An 11,064-nucleotide genomic window follows, 5' to 3' on the forward strand; every position below is an offset into this window, starting at 1 on the left:
CTTTTTAAAACAATCTGTGCACATTTCGTGATAAGCAAGCACTTTTGCTCTGAAGGTTTTAGGAGTGGTTCCAATTGGTAACATACTTCATATAAAACTTATTATGGAAACAACCATCATGTTAAAGGGTGAAAACCTGCCTCACAAAGGCATGTTTAAAAGGAGACCAATCTACTGATGTTTTGCTGGTAGTTTGAATTAATTTATTCTGGCTTAATTTTGCTGCTGCATTCATTAACATCAAGCAAATATTTTGCTCCAAAGACATCTTAAGCTCTGTAGTAAATGGAAAGTGGTTGATTAAGTGTTGGTGTTAAGATACTATTTTAGCATGAACTCTAATTTTACCCAATAATTTTTATATACAGACTGAAACGTAAATTAATTGACTGGTTCAAGTGAGATTTGTAAAACACATCTGGATGAGTTCCAAACATTAGAATAACTCGAAGGAAAGCTACCAACTTTGCAAATGAACTGATCTACTGAATACCATGAATATGTAGGTAGCATGCGAGGTCATGCTGTGCAGAGGTTGGCATTTTGTTCAACAGTGCGTATTTGGGGCTGGACAGAATCAACCCGCAGGACAGCATTTGAAGCACATTTTTAATTAATTCTGGGGGCATTGAATGTATGCCTTACACACATAGGCAGAATGCTACTGGTTCATATTGGGGCGGGGGGTGCAAAAAAAAAGTTTCAGATAAGTGCCAAAACAAATTGTTTATATTTTCAAAAAGAAACATTTTGATTTTTCAATGCTAAATGATTTTTCATTTTGAAATTTTCTTCAATTTTATTTTTAAAAAGTTAAATGTCTACATTTAACAAAACATTTCATTTAATTTTGGATTGAATGAAACATTTTGTTGGACCCAAAATGACATTTTTTTGACTTTTCGGTTCACCACCATTTTTGGAAATTTTTTGTTTCGGGTCAATCTATTTTTTCAAAATGGCTATCAAACTGAATAATCTGTTATTTTCATTGCTCTGTTATGAATAATGTGTTATACAATTTGAAGATATAACTCACTTGCATAAGCAGTAACATTAACAAATTTATGTTCACAACAGTAAGAAACTGACCAAGAGAGATTAAGGATAACATGTTCTATCTTTGGTACTTAAAGTTAGACACCTAGATTCATGTTTAAATACCAAAATAAGAGACCTGAGTTTCAGAGGTCAGAGCAATATTTATTCAGTTTCCTAAATTTAGGCAACAAGATCTGAAAATTGGCCTTAAGTCCTGATTTTCATAGGTGCTAAACATCCATAAATTCATGTGAAGTCAGTGGGTGACAAGAGCACACATCAAATCAAGATTAGACCCAGGATTAGAACCCAAGGAATCTAAGCTCCCAGTATCATGTACACCATGATCCAGTATGTGCTGGTGGATATGGCACCTAAGGTGACCAGATGTCCCGATTTTATAGGGACAGTCCCGATATTTGGGGCTTTTTTTTATATAGGCCCTTATTACCACCCACCCCCTGTCCTGATTTTTCACACTTGCTATCTGGTGACCCTAATGGCACCTGAGTTCTATACTTGGCTGCACCAACAATCTAAATAAACAAGACTATGGTTGTTAAACTCTTCAGGGCAGAGATTATAATTTCAGGACAGTTTCCAAACCAACATTTAATTGAAATCAACACCTTTTATGCAAAATGTTTTGATTGTTTGAGTTGGTATTTTTCTGACAGAAAAACGTTCTGCCAGAAAATTCCTAACCAGTGCTAGGTACACAGGACAGGCTATGATCTGGAACATCGTGTTTACATTTGGATTGAAATAATTTGATCAGGAATCATAGAATCATAGAAATGGACCTTGATAGGTCAACTAGTCCAGTCCCCTGCACTGAGTCGGGACTAATATTATCGAGACCATTCCTGACAGGTGTCTGTCTAACTTGTTCTTAACCTTCAATGATGAAGATTCCACAACCTCCCTAAGTAATTTGTTCCAGTGCTTAATTATCTTGACAGTTAGGGGTCCTAATGTCTAACCTAATCTCTCTTGCTGTAATTTAAGCCCGATACTTCCTCTCCTGTCCTCAGTGGCTAAGGAGAGCAATTTCTCACCCTCCTCTTTATAACAATCTTTTATGTATTGAAGTCCGTTATCCTGTTGCAGACACAGCCTTCTCTTCTCCAGACTAAATAAAGTAATTTTTTAAATCTTTCCTCATAAATCATGTTTTCTAAATCTTTTATCATTTTTGTTGCTTTCCTCCTGACTTTCTCCAGTTTGTCCACATCTTACCTGAAGTGTGGTATCCAGAATTGGACACCGTACTCCAGTTGAGGCCTTATCAGCGCAGAGTAGAGAGAATTTAGTTTGTTGTGCACTATAATCCCCAGAGCCTTTTCTACAGTACTCCTTCCTAGGCAGTCATTTCCCATTTTGTATTTGTGCAATTGATTATTCCATGCTAAGTGTAGTACTTTGTATTTGTCCTTACTGAATTTCATCCTATTTACTTCAGACCATTTCTCCAGTTTGTCAAGACCATTTTGAATTCTAATCCTGCTCTCCAGAGTGCTTGCAGCCCTCTCCCAGCTTGTTATTGTCCGCACGTTTTATAAGTGTACTCTTGATCCCATTGTCCAAATAATTTATGAAGATATTGAATAGAATCCGACCCAGGACAGATCTCTGAGGAACCCCACTCTGTATGCCCTTCCAACTTGACTGTGAACCATTGACAACTACTCGATACAGTTTTCCAGCCAGTTGGGGAAGAGGAATTGAGTTTTAATCCTTCTCAGTTTCTAAGTAACCAGAATTTAATGATAACAGTGTATTACGGTGGAATGTTTGGCACCATTTGGCATGCATGTGGGTTCCCCTGTTTGTACAGCCTGGGTGGCCATAAATGCTGCAGTGGATGACTGAGGCCTGGTTACTGTATAGCTATCGCTATTAAGTGACTGCAGTCTTGGGGAGCTATTGAGAGATTCCCCTTTATTTTTTTTGTCTGACTCAGCTCAATTTTTTAGTTGACTGTCTATGTATCGTGTAATGGGGAGGGATCTCTTTTTGCACTTTTGTAAGTAGAATGTAATGAGAATGAGAAGTAGAATGAAATTTGGTAAGGAAAGGGATGTCTCAAGTATGAAAGAGCTCTCAAAAACAGGCTGGTGATCTTTCGTGAGTAGAGACCCTAAAGTATAGAGAAATCATTCTGTACAGTAGAATATATCACTTAAAATAGGTTGGGAAGGAAGGTTTGGTTTAACTGGCTAATAAAGAGATCCAGATGATGTGATTAGATCAATAAAACTGCAAAGATTGGGTCTCATTATCCTATTCACTACTGCATACTGAGTAACGAAGTGTGTTAATTGAAAACCTTCCAGTATACAAAATGTGATTATAGAATGTTAAAGCCATAATACCAACGTTTAATTTAATGCTAACAACCATACTAGTAATAAACATGAATTACTTTAGCAATATAGGGCAGTGGAGTACACTTATTAAATGCATGATAAATAGGAGAAGCCAACAGTATAAAGCAGGTACAAAAACAGTTTTTAAAAGCTTTTACTGAAACTATCTGGATGCTTCAAACCCATTGGGTGTTCTGATATTGGGAAGGAGCTTTAGGATATGGCATTTAGAGATGGGCCCAAAGCACATAATTCACAGATAGGCTTTGATCTGGATTTCAAAGACCTCAAAACTTTGGGGGTGTTCAGAATTGGGATTCATGACTGGTAATAATAATAATCCTTTGTACTAAAATAGCAACTTTAATCTGAGGATCACAAAGTGCTTAGCAAGGGTTATATTAATTCATTTTGTTCATGAGTCTGATAATCTGATATGTACTCCATCCTGACTGCTGATACTATGTTTGGAGGTAATGGTCAGGGAAATTGGCATGGCAGGACCAGGGAACAGAATCTTAAAAAGGAAAGTCTGGTGTAATATGTGTCTAAGACTTCATGTTCTACTGCAGTTGTGATATTTGCTGTGTAGTAGGGGAAATTAACTAGTTTTTGGCAGTAAATCTAGCACTTTGAACAGGCATAAGCAGAATACCCATAATCAAAACACCTTTTCAGAGCAATGCCTTCATTTTCTTATGAGATGTTCCAGTTTTCCTTATGCTTAAAGGATCTTCATTATTTCAACCTTACTTCCAAAGAGGAGGACTAGGCACATTTCTCTATGGACACTGTCAAAGCAATTATTTGACGCAAGGCACAAGCTGTCTTCCTCTGATACTGGCTGTGTTGGAGACAAGATAACAGAGTAAGTCAGCCATTGGTATGACCCAGTTTAGCAAGATCAGTTTTGGAAGAAACCCACTTTCTGAAACGTGTGTAGGAGACCAACACAACATCTACTTAAATTCTACTTCAGCTCACCAGACCCCTCCAAATAGGACTTCTGAGGTGTACATGTCTTATGCTGACCCTTGTGCACAGGGGTGAATTTCATCCTGGTACTGAAAACCATTAGAAACCATTTCAGGTGGTTATCGGTATATTAGAAGAGAAGTTAACCATCTACATCATTTTAAAAATGATAGTTATTCCACTGTGTTTTTTGAAACAATATTTTCCCCAGATGACTTTTCAGATTTTGACACATCACATGAGCCTGTACCACTCACTGTCACATTACACAGTGTAATGAAATGCAATGTGATAAATAACTGCACAGTTAATGAGGCACAAAAACCAACATCAGAACAAAGTTAGCTCAGAACGTGCAGGCAGACATTGCTTAGTGTGGCTCTGACAATTTCTTTTTATTTTGTTTTTGGTTTTTTAAACTAAAAACAAATGGTCTATGTGCTTGTACTCACTGCCTAGAAATAATACTATAATGATAAAGAATGTTTATTTACCCTACAGTGACTGTGGTTCTTCGAGATGTTGTGGTTAGTGTGGATCCTGCGCATGTGCCTCATGTTCGAGAGATCAGAATCTTTTGAATAGCAGCGTCCATTGGGGTCACGCATGCGCCCTGTGCCTCCTCTTGTTCCCAGGCCAGGGCCTAAAGGGCAGAGTGGCCATGACCCTCCTTCAATTTCCTCTTCACTCAAAGCCTGTGATAGCTCAGGCCTCCAAAGACTGAGGATGGAAGACATGTTGTGACATCCACACTGACTACAACAGCTCAAGTAAACTCAGTTACAGTAGGGTAGGGAACCGTTCTTTCTTCTTTGAGTATATGTGGATCCCACTGTAGGTGACTGGCAAGCAACATCTCCTCAGAATGAAGAGTATCAATGTATCAGTTAAACAGATTTCCGAGGGGCCCCACGCCATATGCCCTTCCAGCTTGACTGTGAATCATTGAAAACTACTCTGAATACAGTTTTCCAGCCAGTTGTGCACCCACCTTTATAGTAGATTCATCTTGGTTATATTTCCTAGTTTACTTATTAAAGTGTCAGATGAGACATTATCAAAAGCCTTACTGAAGTCGAGATATAGCACAGCTACTGCTTCCCCACATCCACAAGGCTTGTTACCCTGTCAAAGAAGATATTAGTTGGTTTGATATGCTTTGTTCTTGACAAATGCATGTTGAGTGTTACTTATCACCTTATTATCTTCTAGGTGCTTACAAATTATTTGATTATGAAGTTGAGCTGACTGGTCTATAATTCACTGGGTTGTCATTATTCCCCTTTTTATAGCTAGGTACTATATATGCCCTTTTCCACTCCTCTGGGATCTCTCCTGTCCTCCATGAGTTCTCAAACAGAGTCACTAATGGCTCAGAGAGCTCTTCAGCCAGTTCTAAAGTACATGCTAACATGTATTTCATCAGACCCTGCTGATTTGAAGATGTCTAACCTGTCTAAGTAATTCTTAACTTGTTCTTTTTTAGCCTCCGATCCTAATCCCTTTACACTGGTGTTCACTATGTTAAATATACCTATCTCCTTTAAATGAAGATATCCCATCTCCTAGAACTGGAAGGGACCTTGAAAGGTCATCAAGTCCAGCCCCCTGCCTTCACTAGCAGGACCAAGTACTGATTTTGCCCCAGATCCCTGAGTGGCCCCCCTCAAGGATTGAACTCACAACCCTGAGTTTAGCAGGCCAATGCGCAAACCACTGAGCTATCCGTCCCCCCCTTTCTGTTATTGTCTTTCCCTCCTCATTGAGTAATGGGCCTACTTTGTGCTTGGTCTTCTTCTTGCTTCTAATGTATTTGTAAAATGTTTTATTATCCTTTGTGTCCTTAGCTAGTTTGATCTTGTTTTATGCATTGGCCTTTCTAATTTTGTCCCTACATGTTTGTGGGGGGGGGGGGGGGGGTTATATTCATTCTTCATAACTTGACCTAGTTTCCAGTTTTTGTAGGACTCTTTTTTGAGTTTCAGGTCATGAAGATTGCCTGGTAAACTAGGAGGGCCTCTTACAATATTTCCTCTTTCCTACACATTAGGATAGTTTGCTCCTGTGCCCTTAATTATATCTCTTTAAAAAAACTGCCAACTCTCCTGATCTCCCCCCCCCCCTTAAACTTCCCTTTAACTCAGGGGTGAAAGTAAAATGGAGCTCTTACCGGTATGGGCCCAGTTCTGCCCTCCCCCTCCGTCCTGCATTGGCCTGCTAAACCCAGGATTGTGAGTTCAATCCTTGAGGGGGCCACTTAGGGATCTTGGGCAAAATCAATACTTGGTCCTGCTAGTGAAGGCAGGGGGCTGGACTCAATGACCTTTCAAGGTCCCTTCCCGTTCTAGGAGATGGGATATCTCCATTAAAAAAAAAAAAAAAAATTGTCTCAAATGCATTTCCAAGAATGTTTTGGATAATCTGTGCCCTGCTGTATTATTTTCCCACCAGATAGCTGGGTAGTTGAGTCCTATTACCACCAAGTCCTATGCTTTTGGATGATTCTCTCTTTATATTTATAGTTAATTTGTATACTATTACTTCTTGTCTTGTCATTTTAACTCATCACCAAGGTGAATTGTAACAGGGTGCTGGCTAGGAGAAACAAGCCAGGCCCCTGTTAGCCCTGTTCCAGAGGAACAGGTGGTGGGAAGGGACACAAACAATAAAAGGACACAAGTGCTGCACTTCAGTTGGTCTCTGACTGCGTTTGTGGAGGGGCTGGGAGCGGGTGCTGCTACATGAATATTTTATCTTATTTCGTTTTAGCCACTTCTTCCATAATGTTGAATGTTTCTGTTGTGTCACCTTGATGTCACCTCTGAGAGCTTGACCTCTTCAACCTCTCTTCTTAACAATAGTTTATTAAAACTTGTCATTACGATTGCCCCCGGTAGCATCCTCTCGAGGCCAGGTCTATGGCTATTCTTGAACTAAATATCCTATTCTGTATAGCCTCTGCAGTGACACTAGTGCATCTTTCCATTTATATTCTGGCCCTTCTGCTTGCAGTAAACAGTTTCCTGTTAGTCTGTTTTACTACAGCAATACACAGAGTTGATGACTTCAAGGATTTTTTTTTATGGTAACCCCTAAATGTCTTATGTGGCCGGCGTGGTTGTATTTCTGCATGGTTTTTCTTTTTAATATGTACTCTCTATTTTGGTTCATTGGCTCTAACTTTCTTAGTTTACACATCTACACTGAATTTATCATTTAAGTGAACAAATCCAATATCCAAATGTTTCTGAATCCAGTTTCATTTCCCTCCTTTATTTGTTGTGTGCTCCAATTTTGATACCATGAGCAAACTTTTGTTATCTAACTTTGATATCTTAATCAAAATAATTTTCCTACACTATACTCCATGGCCCTGAACCACGACAGTATTAAAATGTGTTCTTAACTTCAACGACATGAGGAGTCCCATTAAAGTCAGTGGATATGTCAACGCTCCAATTAAACACCCACGGCTAGCCCACGTCAGCTGATTCAGTCTTGCGGGGCTTGGGCTCTGGGGCTGTAAAATTGCAATATAGATGTTTGTGTTGGGCTGGAGCCTGGGCTCTGTGACCCTCCCCCCCATGGGCTCCAGAACGTCGGAGCCCAAACATTTATACTGCAATTGTAGAGCCTACAGCCTGAACCCTCTTAGCCTAAGTCAGCTGGCACAGGTGAGCTGCAGGTATTGAATTGCAGTGTAGACATACCCAGTGGGACTACTCTTGTAGTTTTCACTTGAGCATGTACTGAAAGTTATGGTGCATAGGGATGGACTCTTAGTCACAGGCTTGAAGTTTAGCACATGCTTCAGTGCTTTGCAGAATCAGGGCCTAGAAGAGAGACGAAAGGCCCCAAAACAACTCTCTTTTGCGGTTCCTCTGAAACATTATAAGGCAATATCAGATCACTTGTGTTGCACTATGAACTGTGCTTGTCAAAGCTATGTAGTAGGATAGGGTAGAGTGGGTAGGTGGCAGAATTCTGTTTAAGATGAAGTTTCAGAAAATTTAAAAAAATCTGTTGACTGTTCTTTCATTTATTGAAATTGCTTGGATTTCTCATCTATGCAAGCTGTATGGACCTTATTCTGATCTTACTTACTGTGAGATCCTACTAGTTCCCACTGGTTTGAGAAATATTGCAGGTTCTGCCAGTATTCCCCATCTTAAGTATAGAGACTCTCTCAAACAGGAGAATTTTATACGCTAGAAGAAATTTTTTAATGATGACATCTGTGCAGTGAGAACTGTACCTAACTTCAGTGGAGAAAGTAGGGTCATAATCAAGCCCCATGTTTTTAATGAATACATTGACATGAGTTAGACAGCTAAGATTTTCTTCCCACATTAATGAATGCTCATCAAATTCCAAAATGCCACAGTTGAAACCTGTTCTTTGAAATTCAGCTGAGAACTTAACACAGCAGTGGCCTGGGAAGAACAGGTTTACAAGACGAAGATCTGCCACAAAACTACCAAAGGTGTGCGTTCCATTTACAAGTGACGTCACAAGGTACTGACCAGGCTTTCCTTCATTGATATTTGGCTGCCCCATGCTGCTTGCAGAAATAAATCGGGTAAGAATTTAGCCAGGACATCAGAGAGTTGCACAGTGGAATCTTGTGCAAAGCATTTATCTTATAAAAGTGGAACCGGGAGTCATGTATGTCACATACACGACATGTGATCTTGTGTTGGCTGGTATTAGCATAGGCAAATTTGTCCTGTGGATACTTTGGTAAAGCAATGTTCATGCAGCATAGGATGTAATAGTGTCATCAAACATTATAATTGCTTCAAACCTCTTTGTTGTAATATGGATTTATGACAAATTGGCACCATATGACCATTGATCGCTGAGAGCTGATACGTCTTCATACCACTCCTGAAACTCCTATTGATATTAATGGAAGTGGCACAAAAGGGTTGCAAATACAGCTGTGGTATGAACTCTATACTATACCTCCCATTATGCTGCCAGTAATTTAAATGAATGCAAACACTTCCAAGCATGAAGCAGCCAGGATGGGATATTCTTGGTAGCAGGCCCTCATCTCTTGAATCTGCTACTTCCAGCCATGTGTCTAAACCTGAACCTGGCACCATTAAAAAGGCAACATTAAAAAGGCACTGTAAGTTGTACCTCTTCATTCAGGCTCTCTGCTAACCGCTGGCTCCATTATCTCAAGCACTTAGTGTAGGGGCCATTTTTTGCCATCTCTGCCTCCTGAAGTTGTGGCATGGGGGGGTGGCTATGGAGTATCGGCTTACTACCCAGGAGAATTGTTTTTGTTTTTAAATTAAGTCATGAAAATTGCACTGGGCTGGGGAGGATGGAGGCCATATAAATTCTTTTGCGCTACATTCTCAGCTGACATTTATCAGCAGAGCATTTATCCTTTCTTCAGAGGAACTATGCCAATTTATGGCAGCTGAGGACCTGACACATGAGAATCTAACTTATATTAATAACATAACACAATTTAGAGTCATGTGGTGGTAATGGGATAAATCTAACTAAAATGTATCCTTTTCATCTTTATTCCTTAGGCGGGAATAAGTCTTTATAGAAAGATTAAATATGAAACATGGAAAAGCAAATCCCCAATGAAAAACAAATTGACGTAAACAGCCAGCAAGTAAAAATATTACAGATGCTATTATCTCTAATAGAAATGCCCCTTTAAAATAAAACAGGTGGGTCAGATGCTTAGTTGCTGTGAATAGACATCACATCAGTGAAGTTATGATGATTTACACCTGCTGAAGATGTGGTCCCTTACTTACACTGGCTTCTTTTGTGTTGCAAATTTGGATCCAAGCCCCATTAAGGGGTTGCACCGTTTGGCTCACCATAACTCAGGAAATCACTCACTCACTCACTCATGCCCGTCACCCCAATCGGGGTATGGGCCGCCAACCACAGATCTCCAGAGTCCTCTATCCTGGGCCATTTGCTCTAGCTGGTTCCAGGTATAGCTCATTTTTATGCTATTAGGTGACCATTAATGTGCTGGGTTCTGGTTTCAAATACTGGGCTTGCCCTTTGAGCAAATCTTTAAGAAGGGACACATAAGACATGCACTCTGCTACTAGGAAAAATGAATTTGTCCAAGGAGTAGTTGTGAAAAAATCCTTTTTCTGTAACTGAGTATTCAAGCCAGAATGTTGTTGCTTTGGGTGGTTAAAATCTGTTCAAAGCCATTCTGCGGGAATTGTCTATTTGTAAATAAAAGTAGACTAGGATAATATATTAATCCTGAGTCTGCTGACCATTCATTTTCTGTCCTAAAAAAATAGTCCACTTCTCAGGTGCCAATGTGCTAACCATGAAACATCATGACAGTATTCTACAGACTATTTTCCCCTCTAACAACACACAGTACTGTAAAATGTGTGCTGTTATACGCCTAGATAGAATAGAAATGGAAAATGCTGAGGTCTGACCCTTGAAATGGGACTATTGGTCTCTCTACCCCATGCTATTCTCTGTGTAATGTGCAGGCGCTGTTATCAGCGTCTCATGTGGCTTCTTCATTACAATGACAATGTTTAAGCTTTGCAGAGTGCTCATCTGCAGTATAATCGCTTTAAGCAACTGAAGCCTCTAATTGATCATGTTTAAAACCCATTTGTCAAGGCATTTCTGGCTGATCAAAAACATTTTTGTGGACAAG

The sequence above is a fragment of the Chrysemys picta genome, chromosome 10 (assembly GCF_011386835.1).
Source record: "Chrysemys picta bellii isolate R12L10 chromosome 10, ASM1138683v2, whole genome shotgun sequence".
Lineage (NCBI taxonomy): Eukaryota > Metazoa > Chordata > Testudines > Emydidae > Chrysemys > Chrysemys picta.